This window comes from Musa acuminata, chromosome BXJ1-10 (assembly GCF_036884655.1).
Source record: "Musa acuminata AAA Group cultivar baxijiao chromosome BXJ1-10, Cavendish_Baxijiao_AAA, whole genome shotgun sequence".
NCBI classification, from domain to species: domain Eukaryota; kingdom Viridiplantae; phylum Streptophyta; class Magnoliopsida; order Zingiberales; family Musaceae; genus Musa; species Musa acuminata.
This window is the reverse complement of record NC_088336.1, coordinates 2,268,917-2,282,500: the sequence shown is the minus strand read 5'-3', so window position 1 is coordinate 2,282,500 and position 13,584 is coordinate 2,268,917. Positions and strand designations below refer to the sequence as shown.

The 13,584-nt window shown below is 41.8% G+C and overlaps 1 pseudogene; it reads left to right on the top strand.

Annotated features, from left to right (window-relative positions):
- Positions 1–13,584, top strand: part of LOC135594861 (E3 ubiquitin-protein ligase DIS1-like) — a 72,687-nt pseudogene that overhangs the window by 12,373 nt on the left and 46,730 nt on the right.

The window sequence follows — 13,584 nt, the reverse complement described above, 5'->3', positions numbered from 1 at the left end:
GGAACTTGCCTTCGCTCCCGGCACCCGGTGAGCAGTTGTTTGTGGACTTGCAACTGTTCGTTCTACCTTCTAAAGTTATTGTTTTCCTCCTTCCCCTCTTTTCTCTTATGCACGTAAGGTGCTCGTAACTTTCTCTTTTATAGGTCCTTCGGGACCTGAGTGAGGTTACAAATTGGCTGACCCTTTGCAGACGTATATCGCAAGGGCATGTCATAACTTTGGCAATCCTAGCTAAGTCCGAGAAGTTGGCGGGAGGGTGCTTCGCGACTTAGGCAACTCAAGCTAAGTTTGTGTCTTTGCCGCAAGGGTGCCTCACGACTTAAACAATTATAACTAAGTCTGTGACAGTTAGCGTTTGGAGAAATTGGTTGAGTTAAGAGATGGAGTTGATTTAGAAATGTTAGACTGTTTTGGTTTTGTTTCTAAGGTATAAACATACCTAGAATATCCTCTTAAGATTTGTAAATGGTTCAAGTCATGAAATGATCTATGCATGAGATGACCTCCCAAGACTCTACTGGTGAGTTATATATGTTGGCTTCCTAAGAGCAGATAGGGTTTCATAATAATTCAAGTATGTTCTTTTATTTATATACGAACATAACTTTTAATTGTAAATATGCAATTCGTGAGATCATTTTTCTCCTTTGCTTCTTGCTTCCATAGTGCTTCTCAATTCTCATGAATGTCACTTGTCTACAGGCATACTCAGCATTCATGTTTATTTGCTGAAACTTACTGTGACTAGTGGATGTGTAAGATGCTGACTATTGTCAACAACTTTTTTCCTCTACAGTATTTTGTTTTTCTCCTAATCTTTACAATTATCTTATTCCTGGTTTTCATTTTAAGTAGTATTGCAAATTTAAAGACAAGCATGGCACTTGAGCTACAATGAAATTGAAATGATCTGGCACATGGAATTTCTTTTCACAGTATCTTCCTTGTTTGTACACAGTGCTCAAATGGCCATACGTTATGTTCTGGCTGGATGCAAACCTAGTGTTCACAATCGATGCCCCACTTGTAGTCATGAGTTAGGCAACATAAGATGTCTTGCATTGGAGAAGGTTGCAGCTTCTCTTGAATTGCCCTGCAAATACCAAAGCTTTGGTTGTTTGGGTATATATCCATACTATTGTAAACTGAAACATGAATCACAATGCACATTTAGACCCTACAATTGCCCCTATGCTGGATCCGAATGCACGATTATAGGTGACATTCCTTATTTGGTAACTCATCTAAAAGATGATCACAAGGTTGACATGCACAATGGAAGCACCTTCAACCATAGATATGTGAAATCAAATCCACATGAGGTTGAGAATGCAACATGGATGTTGACGGTATTTCTTCTGATCTTTTCTGTTGTTATTTTTCTACTATGAAGAAAATGTTATTTTGTTTTATTTGTAATCTTATGAGACCTGCTATATTCTATTTGCTTTCTCTGTTTATTGCTAAGAACTTGTTAGGTTTTGTTAGCTTGAAATCTAATTAGCCATGTTGTAGCCTTCTACTATTTTCATATCAGAACTATTCTTCGAGTTTTAGCAAAACAGATCACAAGAACGTAATATTTGGTTAACAGATCATCGTTTAGATGAATATGATGTAAAGCATTAGTATGTATGGTCTCTTTTTGACTGCACACATGTAGGACTATAAGCATGATGACAATTGTCCAAGTTATTTGAAGTTAAATTCCATTGTTAAGTCACATCTAAATATTGTTTTTTGAACTCAATATTTTGAATAGATGTTAATGACAACAATAGGAACAAGTCATAAATTTTATTGAGTCCCAACTATGTAGGGTCAGCTATGTAAATCCTTTTCGGTCATTGAGCTATACAAAATATCCTTGATTAAATCAAGAGCATTCAAATATATATTTATAGTTTCTACTAAGATTTGTTTTAGTTCGCCTTTTCTCTCTTCACATCACTAATACTAATTGTCTCATCTATAGGACTTTTTAGAACATGTCCATATTATCTTAATTATTCACAAACAAAAATGTTTCTTTAAATTTTTGAATAGATGACTTTTGGTAAATGAATCATATGCTGTTCTTAGTTCACTTATGGAATATGCCACAATTGGTGTAGCCTAATCATCATCATGTATTTAGAGCTCCATTCTATTTATGCAAATCTTGTAAATAATGACTGTTGTCTGATCACTATAGACTTTGGCCAAACCGATATATATCGATCTCTAGTTGGTACTGATGTATTGACACATTGTAGGTCGTGTGTATCAAAGACTTGAAGAGGAAGAAGGAGAAGATGAAGGAACAAATGACGATGAAGGAAGTCATCTGTTTGGTGGAAGGATTTGTTAGGATCAAGAGTGCATTAAGAGGGGGCAGGGGTGAATTAGTGCAGCGGAAAACTTTCATTGGTTAAAATCTGATTTCGTCGAAAACCATTTCGGAAAGATCTTTAAATTGAAAGTATACGAAAGTGTAGTTGATATAAAGCAATGAAGGCAGTTTGCAGTTAAGATAAATAGCAGAAAGTAAATGCAAACCGAGATTTAGAGAGGTTCGGTCAAACTTGACCTACATCCACTTTTGGCTTCCTCCTCCGACGAGATCACTAACGTCCACCAGAGGCCTTCCTTCAATAGGCGAAGGCCAACCACCCTTTTACAGTTTTTCTCCTTTTGACAGGCTTAGGAGACAACCCTTGTAAGTTTTCACTCCTCTTTGAATGATCAACACTTAGAAAGAAAGAGGGAGAAGAACTCTAGCCTTTATAACACTTTTAAGCCCTCAAATACTCAAGATTAAAGCAAGCTTTTCGGTGCCCTTTCATGCAGGAAAGAGTGAGGTTTATATTGCATATCAGAGACTATAGTGTATGGTTTATTTTGTGTATGGTCTGTCAAAATTGCATAATAGTTTGTATATCAAAATGATATGCACTATAGTCTATTTTGTGTATCATACCATTTTGATAGACCATATCAAAAGTGTTATAGACTTCATAAATGGTATACAGACTATACTATGGTCTATAAAAATGATAGACCATATCAAACCATACTTCGGTGCAATATAACAAAAGTGTTATATACTATGGTCTATAACTTCATAAATGTTATGCACTATAGACTATGGTCTATCATACCATTTGATAGACTTTTGTTATATACTATGGTCTATTAGTGTATGGTTTGATAGACCGTAGTATGCAAAATGGTATGCACTTTTGATAGACCATATCAAAATAGCTATACAGACTATACATACCATTTTGATAGTCTGTATGGTCTATTTTGACAAACCATACCATACACTATCTGTATTACTGCAAGATAGTGTATGGACCATACACTATTTTAAAAGATACACTATTTTAAAATAGACCATACACTATAGTATCATACCATACTATAGTGTATGGTATATAGTGTCTATTAGTGTATGGTCTAATAGACTGTGGTATCAAACTATGGTATCAAACACAAGATAGTCTATTTGGTATGCACTATGGTATCAAACCATAGACTCAATACCATAGTCTATTAGTGCACTATTTTGTCAAGAAATAGTCTATAGTCTACGGTATTTCCAACACAAGAAATAGTGGTCTTGTGTTTTAGAACCACTATTTCCACTCTACTGGCCAGCATCCACTATGTTGGGCTGATACCAACCCCACTCTATGGTGGACAATTTCGAGCAGAGAGCACTATTGAGTCTTGTGCTGCTATTCGATCATTGGGACCACCTGTGGGCTGCTACCAACAGATTAAGCTCTGATACCATAGGCTCTCCAGTAATGTCTTCTGTGTCAAGCTCGAATTGGTACCATAATTCGAGCTTTCACAATGGTTACTAGAGCAGGCTTGTCAAAGTAGTAATGCAGAAATAGAGTCTTGTGCTGTGGTGAATTCCGAGCAAAGTACTAACACCTCTGCAAAGTACTTGATGGGGTTGAATTTTCCACTTGCGTAGGCATAGATTTTCTCAGTATTCCGGGGGTCGTTGGTCGTTCTTCATTTTCTTCCACTTGCAGATCCCCCCCATCCTTCCATGCAGCCATCCGTTTCTAGAATGATAAAACATTTCTCTGGTGGTACTTCCAGGTCTGGAAGATTTTTAACCAAACTTTTGATCTTTCGGATCAGCTCCCAGTCTTGCTCGTTAAGCCTCTTATCACCAGTCGGGCTTGTTTTGGCATAGAGTGGTCCCAGGGGTTTTCCCAGATTAGGGATATAATTACGGGTGTAATTTAGTATGCCTAGCCACGATCTTAGACCTTTCTTTGTGGTGAGATTTTCCTCTTGGTACTCTGTGATTCTTTTGATGATGTGGGGCTGTAGCTTAATTTTTGAGTTTCCCAAGATTGCCCCAAGGAATTCTATCTCTTTGACCGCCACCTTCATCTTTGATGGGCTTAGTACCAGGCCATGTTTCTGACAGATTTCCAACATTTGGGCCAGGTGCCTGGCGTGGTCTTTCTCGTTTTTCGAGAATACTAGAATATCGTCAATGTATATTGCGATAAATTCTCCCGTACCTTTGAAACATTCGTCCATTTTTCTCTGAAATACTGCGGGTGCGTTTTTTAATCCGAATGGCATTGCTGGCCATTCATATAGTCCGTCGGGAACCCAAAAGGCGGTCCACTCAATTGAGTCAGGATGCATGGCTACCTGGTGAAATCCTGATTTGAGGTCAAATTTTGAGTAGATTTTGCTATTACTGACCTTTCGTAGGATGGTGTTTATCCCTGGTAGGCTATACTGGTCCTTTTCCGTGATGTCATTCAGCCTTTTGTAATTGAATACCATCCTTTCCTTGCCCTTTTTCTCCACTCCGGTGTCTGGGTCTATTGTTGTTCCGGAGTTGACTATTATGGCAGTTGTGCGATGTCTGCTCTTGCTTGGCCTTATTACTCCAATCTTTAGAAGGGCATCTATGTGTTTAGAGAAAGCCTCCTTTGCTCGTGGTGTAAGATGCTTAAGGGGCTTGTCTTTTACTACGAAGTTTGGGTTTTTAATCTCTAGTTTGCATATAATTTTGTCCTTTTCCCAGTGTTTTAGGGGGTCTTCCCCTATGTATCCCTGGGCCTTCAGCTGATTCAGTAGGCCTTCGAACATTTCTTTGATCAGGTTACTGCTTTGCTAAGCTGCGGAGAAGAGGACAGACTCCTGGATCTGGATATACTCATCCTCTTCAAGATCCAGTTCTTCTATTGCTGCTGATACTGGGACATAGGGTAGCGTATTGACTGTAGTAAGATTTTTGTAGAAAGTAACGGTGTTGCCTTCTATCCTTACTCCTCCTTGCATGGCCCGTATGAAGTTGCACCCTATTATCATTTGGATATCGTCTCCCAGCTTCATTGTGAAAGCATATGTATAGGGGATCCTGAATGTGTTATCCCCTATAGTCATTTTGCCACCTTTTAGTTTTTTGTTGGCCGTTGTCTTGGATGTTATCCCGCTGAAATGTACAATGTAGGGATTTTCCTCCATTGCTGCTTTTGGTATGGAATTTTCATCTATGCAGCAGGTCGTGGCTCCTGTGTCTAATATGGCATTTATCTTAAAGGAGGGGATACTTGGGATTTCAATTCGTACCTCTAGGTTGAAGAGCATGTTTTTGGCTTTTCTGGATCCTCCTGTTTCCTTTGTTTCTATAGATAAAGCCTTCTGTGTTTCTTCGACCAGTAGGACGAACATTTCTTCACTTTCCTCCGCTTCTTTTGTCCTAAACTTTTGCATTTCTTTTAGTAAATCAGCTTTCTCTAACCTTAGTCGATCAATTTCCATTGCCTCTCCTTCCAGCTGATCATACTTTTTCTTCCATTCGCATATCTCATGCTGTAACCGGAGGTTTTCTTGGGCAGTTGCTATGGCTTGTATTTGTATTTCTTCTAATTCCTTTGCCTTCTGTTGTTCAGATTCTACAGCCATCTTCAGTCTTCTGATTTCTGCTTCACAATGGTTAATGTAATCTTGTTGTTGTTGAAACAAATTCTTGGGCTCATACCTTGGTGGTTCCACGGTCATTACTGGGGTTCTTTTGTTGAAATAATAGATGCTGCACATTCCGTATGAAGTAATTTCACATAGAGGGCAGTGCCTCCTATGCCTCCTTTGGGATGTCCTTTTGCAGCAATTACATATTTCCATGCTGGCTGGTAGTTCCGTGTTAATTTCCCATATATGTTTGCATTCGGCTTGTGTTTGGGAGACTTGCACCCGGGCCCTATATCCCGTGTCAGGCCCGATCCACCAGGTTCTGCTATCTTCAATGAGGGCAAATATTCTATGAGTAAAGGAATGGATACCATGCTGTAGACTTTCCACGTCTTCTCCCTCAGAGATGGAGTAAATTGCATCACTTTGATTCTCTCCTTCTTGTACTGATAGGATTTCATAATCATCTGGGAGGTCAAGCTGTTCGAACATGGCTACCCTTTTAATATTTTTGCGATCATTGGGGCATTCCCTTGCAAAGTGCCCTTCTTCCCCGCATAGGTAGCATTTGCACTTCTTGTTTCTAATCAAGTGCTTCCTTTTCTCAATTCTAGCATGGGAGGAGTGTGGTTTTCCTTTGTAGGTTGTTGATCTCCTTACGCCATACCTTCTTTCTGGTTTATTGTAGTATCCTGGAATGGGAATTTCGCTGCAAAAGGATAGATCTTTAAGGGCCCTTCTGAAAGCCGCGTCCTTGCATTCTGCCTCTAGGTATTTGTCGGAAAATAATACTCTTGGGATTACCCCTATTGTGTTTCCCCTGTATTTCGTTTCGAATGCCTCCTTGATCCTTTTGCCTAGTTCTCCAGGCATTTTAGACCATAATTTCTCTGAGAGTTCTGGGCTTGTGAATAGCCTTCCTATTTTTGATGCAAGCCTCATATAGTCATTCAGAAATTGGATAATATGTTTGAGGTTTGTGCATGATAACCTTTCAAGGTCCCGGTAGGCCTCTTCTTGTGCTGTGGTGGATCCTTGGAAGGGGTCTTCTAAAATAAAAATTGCCCTCAGTTGTGAGAGGATGTTTTGTGTTCCTCCTGAACCATCCGTGTTGGCCATTAATAACTGGTATTCTTCAGGGTACGCCATCCGCCATTGGATCTATGCTAGTTTTTCTACTTCACCAAGCAGATTTTCGATAAACTCCATTTTGGCTTGGGGATCGGTGAATCCTTGTAGGGAGACCAAATTCTTTGTTATTGACTCCCATCTCATAAATACTTCCTCAAACATCCCAAGTTGGGATGGGATTATGAACATCGCCCCTTGCTGTTGAAATGCTGACGGGAGATTCCATGCTTCAGACAGGTCTTTTGATTTAAACCTTGGCTGCCTGGAGTAGCCTTCGTACGCAGGCTTCTGGCTTGTTGATTCTATGTTTACTGTTGGGGGGTAGTTGGCTGGTCCCATTGTTGAGTCGGTGGGTGGTCTGTAATTTGATACCATCAAGAGGAAAGCATGCTTCAAGATTTAAAAGCAGAGATATGTATTAAGAACTAGTAAGAAACTTACAGACTCTGGATTAAAACCTTGGAAAGACTTCTCAAAGTAGAACTTCAGATTTTTTTCTGTGTGTTATGCAATGAGAGATGCAGTTGTTTATATAGAGAACTGAAGGCATAGGGTCGGGTGATCTCTGGTCCCCATCGACACCCTTTGTCCAGCCGTTCCCTTTAAAAACCAAGGGCGCCCTTCTGTGGGCGCCGACGTTAGACTCCAGATTTCTTAAAAGGCGAAGAACGCCGACGCTATACTCCAAACTTTGCACGGCTCCCCGGGGCTCAGTGCGACAGCTAGTGACCTAAAAATGCCATAACTATTAAAAGTTGAAGCTTTCCAGCCTATGGGCAGCATCTTGTGTTAGTGTGAGGGCCCTTTCTAATTGCTGCTGCTGCTGAAGGACAGCTGGTAGCCAGTCATTGTACCAGTTGTCTTTTCCTCCACTCCTCCTTTGGTATTCTTCCGTCTTTGCTGAGTGGATGCTGAGGAGGCACCGTAGTGTGACGCAGGCTTGTCGGGCGGCCTCTCTTTGAATAATTTTGAGCTCTTTTTCAACTGTTTCGAGATCTCGAAGGGGGATTCCTGTTCGGAATCCAGCCCTGAGCTTGGCGATCCCTTGTAGGTATTGTTCTGCCAGGTCGTCAGGAATTGGTTGAGGTAGGCTGCAGCTCTTGGGCTTGGTCTCGCTTGGACCTCCTTGGTAGCCTCCAGCATTAGGATTGCTTGCTCGTCCGGCCATCCTGCGACTAGAATATTTATTAGTCTAGATAGGGAATCGGCGAGAATGTTACTGGTTCCTTCGATGTGCTCGAATTGCACTTCAACGCCGCATCCGGTTATATAGTCGACGAAGGCCATCCACTGGACCCTAGAAGGTTTGTTCTGGGCAGACTTGTTGAAGAAGCTTATGATGGCTTGACAGTCTGTCCTGATTATGACTTCCTCCTTATCCAGAAAGTAGATCTTCAGGCTTTCCAAAGTCTTCATTACTGCATGCATTTCTGCATCAATAGTGGACTTCATGGGGTTGAATTTTCCACTTGCGTAGGCACAGATTTTCTCAGTATTCCGGGAGTCGTTCTTCATTTTCTTCCACTTGCAGATCCCCCCCCATCCTTCCATGCAGCCATCCGTTTCTAGAATTATAAAACATTCCTCTGGTGGTACTTCCAGGTTTGGAAGATTTTTAACCAAACTTTTGATCTTTCGGATCAGCTCCCAGTCTTGCTCGTTAAGCCTCTTCTCACTAGTCGGGCTTGTTTTGGCATAGAGTGGTCCCAGGAGTTTTCCTAGATTAGGGATATAATTACGGGCGTAATTTAGTATGCCTAGCCACGATCTTAGACCTTTCTTTGTGATGAGATTTTCCTCTTGGAACTCTGTGATTCTTTTGATGATGTGGGGCTGTAGCTTAATTTTTGAGTTTCCCAAGATTGCCCCAAGGAATTCTATCTCTTTGACCGCCACCTTCATCTTTGATGGGCTTAGTACCAGGCCATGTTTCTGACAGATTTCCAACTTTTGGGCCAGGTGCCTGGCGTGGTCTTTCTCGTTTTTCGAGAATACTAGAATATCGTCAATGTATATTGCGATAAATTCTCTCGTACCTTTGAAACATTCGTCCATTTTTCTCTGAAATACTGCGGGTGCATTTTTTAATCCGAATGGCATTGCTAGCCATTCATATAGTCCGTCGGGAACCCAAAAGGTGGTCCACTCAATTGAGTCAGGATGCATGGCTACCTGGTGAAATCCTGATTTGAGGTCAAATTTTGAGTAGATTTTGCTATTACTGACCTTTCGTAGGATGGTGTTTATCCCTGGTAGGCTATACTGGTCCTTTTCCGTGATGTCATTCAGCCTTTTGTAATTGAATACCATCCTTTCCTTGCCCTTTTTCTCCACTCCGGTGTCGTGGGTCTATTGTTGTTCCGGAGTTGACTATTATGGCAGTTGTGCGATGTCTGCTCTTGTTTGGCCTTATTACTCCAATCTTTAGAAGGGCGTCTATGTGTTTAGAGAAAGCCTCCTTTGCTCGTGGTGTAAGATGCTTAAGGGGCTTGTCTTCTACTACGAAGTCTGGGTTTTTAATCTCTAGTTTGCATATAATTTTGTTCTTTTCCCAGTGTTTTAGGGGGTCTTCCCCTATGTATCCCTGGGCCTTCAGCTGATTCAAGAGGCCTTCGAACCTTTCTTTGATCAGGTTACTGCCTTGCTGAGCTGCGGAGAAGAGGACAGACTCCTGGATCTGGATATACTCATCCTCTTCAAGATCCAGTTCTTCTATTGCTGCTGATACTGGGACATAGGGTAGCGTATTGACTGTAGTAAGATTTTTGTAGAAAGTAACGGTGTTGCCTTCTATCCTTACTCCTCCTTGCATGGCCCGTATGAAGTTGCACCCTATTATCATTTGGATATCGTCTCCCAGCTTCATTGTGAAAGCATATGTATAGGGGATCCTGAATGTGTTATCCCCTATAGTCATTTTGCCACCTTTTAGTTTTTTGTTGGCCGTTGTCTTGGATGTTATCCCGCTGAAATGTACAATGTAGGGATTTTCCTCCATTGCTGCTTTTGGTATGGAATTTTCATCTATGCAGCAGGTCGTGGCTCCTGTGTCTAATATGGTATTTATCTTAAAGGAGGGGATACTTGGGATTTCAATTCGTACCTCTAGGTTGAAGAGCATGTTTTTGGCTTTTCTGGATCCTCCTGTTTCCTTTGTTTCTATAGATAAAGCCTTCTGTGTTTCTTCGGCCAGTAGGACAAACATTTTCTTCACTTTCCTCCGCTTCTTTTGTCCTTAGCTTTTGCATTTCTTTTAGTAAATCAGCTTTCTCTAACCTTAGTCGATCAATTTCCATTGCCTCTCCTTCCAGCTGATCATACTTTTTCTTTCATTCGCATATCTCATGCTGTAACCGGAGGTTTTCTTGGGCAGTTGCTATGGCTTGTATTTGTATTTCTTCTAATTCCTTTGCCTTCTGTTGTTCAGATTCTACAGCCATCTTCAGTCTTCTGATTTCTGCTTCACAATGGTTAATGTAATCTTGCTGTTGTTGAAGCAAATTCTTGGGCTCTTACCTTGGTGGTTCCTCGGTCATTACTGGGGTTCTTTTGTTGAAATAATAGATGCTGCACATTCCGCATGAAGTAATTTCACATAGAGGGCAGTGCCTCCTATGCCTCCTTTGGGATGTCCTTTTGTAGCAATTATATATTTCCATGCTGGCTGGTAGTTCCGTGTTAATTTCCCATATATGTTTGCATTCGGCTTGTGTTTGGGAGACTTGTACCCGGGCCCTATATCCCGTGTCAGGCCCGATCCACCAGGTTCTGCTATCTTCAATGAGGGCAAATATTCTATGAGTAAAGGAATGGATACCATGCTGTAGACTTTCCACGTCTTCTCCCTCAGAGATGGAGTAAATTGCATCACTTTGATTCTCTCCTTCTTGTACTGATAGGATTTCATAATCATCTGGGAGGTCAAGCTGTCCGAACATGGCTTCCCTTTTAATATTTTTGCGATCATTGGGGCATTCCCTTGCAAAGTGCCCTTCTTCCCCGCATAAGTAGCATTTGCACTTCTTGTTTCTAATCAAGTGCTTCCTTTTCTCAATTCTAGCATGGGAGGAGTGTGGTTTTCCTTTGTAGGTTGTTGATCTCCTTACGCCATACCTTCTTTCTGGTTTATTGTAGTATCCTGGAATGGGAATTTCGCTGCAAAAGGATAGATCTTTAAGGGCCCTTCTGAAAGTCGCGTCCTTGCATTCTGCCTCTAGGTATTTATAGGAAAATAATACTCTTGGGATTACCCCTATTGTGTTTCCCCTGTATTTCGTTTCGAATGCCTCCTTGATCCTTTTGCCTAGTTCTCCAGGCATTTTAGACCATAATTTCTCTGAGAGTTCTGGGCTTGTGAATAGCCTTCCTGTTTTTGATGCAAGCCTCATATAGTCATTCAGGAATTGGATAATATGTTTGAGGTTTGTGCATGATAACCTTTCAAGGTCCCGGTAGGCCTCTTCTTGTGCTGTGGTGGATCCTTGGAAGGGGTCTTCTAAAATAAAAATTGTCCTCAGTTGTGAGAGGATGTTTTGTGTTCCTCCTGAACCATCCGCGTTGGCCATTAATAACTGGTATTCTTCAGGGTACGCCATCCGCCATTGGATCCATGCTAGTTTTTCTGCTTCACCAAGCAGATTTTCGATAAACTCCATTTTGGCTTGGGGATCGGTAAATCCTTGTAGGGAGACCAAATTCTTTGTTATTGACTCCCATCTCATAAATACTTCCTCAAACATCCCAAGTTGGGATGAGATTATGAACATCGCCCCTTGCTGTTGAAATGCTGACGGGAGATTCCATGCTTCAGACAGGTCTTTTGATTTAAACCTTGGCTGCCTGGAGTAGCCTTCGTACGCCGACTTCTGGCTTGTTGATTCTATGTTTACTGCTGGGGGGTAGTTGGCTGGTCCCATTGTTGAGTCGGTGGGTGGTCTGTAATTTGATACTGCCGACGATGCATATACCCGTTAAGATAATCTAGCCAGGTGGGGGTATTCCATCTCTAGATCTTCTTCCAATCCGGCTGCAACCACTTCCTTTTGGTATTTTTGAGGGTATGGTAATTCCCTTCCATCTTCAGAAACGTCAACTTCCTGATAAGAATTTAGATATTGACGTAATTCATTTGCTCCATCTTCGCTGTCGTCAGATAGTTGAATGCTGACGGCTATGGTGTGGTTCCGAATCTCTTCTTCATCACTGAGTGCCTCGTCGTCTGCGTTATTATAGTTGATTCGGCTGGATGTTTATGCAGCTTTGTAGGTGTCGAAGGTTATGGATATCCTTCCATCAATAAGGTTGCGACTCCTTATTTCCGCAGGCTGCATTGGTACCATAATCTGGGTTGGTCGAATAACCCAGTCTCTGCCACGTAGCTCAGCTGTGGAGTACCTTCTTCCGGGGAGTGCCCGGACACCGTGGCTTGTTAGGTAGTCCACCACCCCTGATATTTCGTGCGCGAAGGCGACATTCGGGGTATTTGAAAGTCGCCCCACCATGCCTCGTGTGATTAGCAGATTTGCTTCACCATCCCGCCATGTGTCGTAGCCTCTGGCGAGGATTGATAGTTGGATATTGTGAAAAAAATCCCTAATTGTCATCATTATATCTGGGATCACGTAGACCAGTTGGCTGCCTCGAGTTAAGTCTACTTCCATGGTGGCTATGATGGATCTGTCATCTGTCCATTTGTTGTCCCTGAACACCAGTAGTGCTAGTGTCCCTTCCTCTTGTCTGTGAAGGGTTTGCACCCTGACTTGTAGTATTCCCAAGTGGATGTATTGCATATGGCTTCTCTACAATTGATCGTAGCTTTCTTCCATAATGAAAGCTCTATCTTCCTGGTTGTTAGTAACCAACATGGCTTCTTCCGATCGGTGTGTGTACACGCGATGGTGGGCATCATCACGTCTGGAGTGGTATAACACCTCTGCAGGTGCTATTGTTGCCCTTTCCCTCATGGAGAGCCTCAGTTGTACTTGGGGGTTTATTTGTTGCTCAAGTACTTGCTGGGAAATGGTTGGTCCTCCCAGCAGTCTTTGCCCGATTCGCCTTTTCGCTTGTTGCGCGTTGAATAGCCTTCTATGGCTCCTCCTGTAATCGCGGATCTGATCCTCGACGAGAGGGGCAGATGTTGACGTTTCTTGCCTAGAGGTTCGGGTCATCATTGTTGAACTTGCTTGAGGATTTGAATAGGATCCTTGAACACAAGGATTCTTCCTTGAGCTTCTTTAGGTCTTTCTGAAGATCCTAGGCTTAGATTTGATAATTTGGTGATCAAGTCTTCTGGAAGACTCTGAGTAGGTCCAGTCTTTTGCTGCTGGATCTCTCGTATTGTTTGTAACTCTGTTCGTATCCCTTTTATATCTTCAGCGATTTGTACTAGTAGCTGTATTTGGGTATTATGCTGTTTGATTATGGCTGCCTGATGGCTTTGGGTTCCTGGGTAATCGTTAGATTTCAGGAATCCCAGGGATGGAGAATCAATAGATTCTGTGGCTTTGAGTG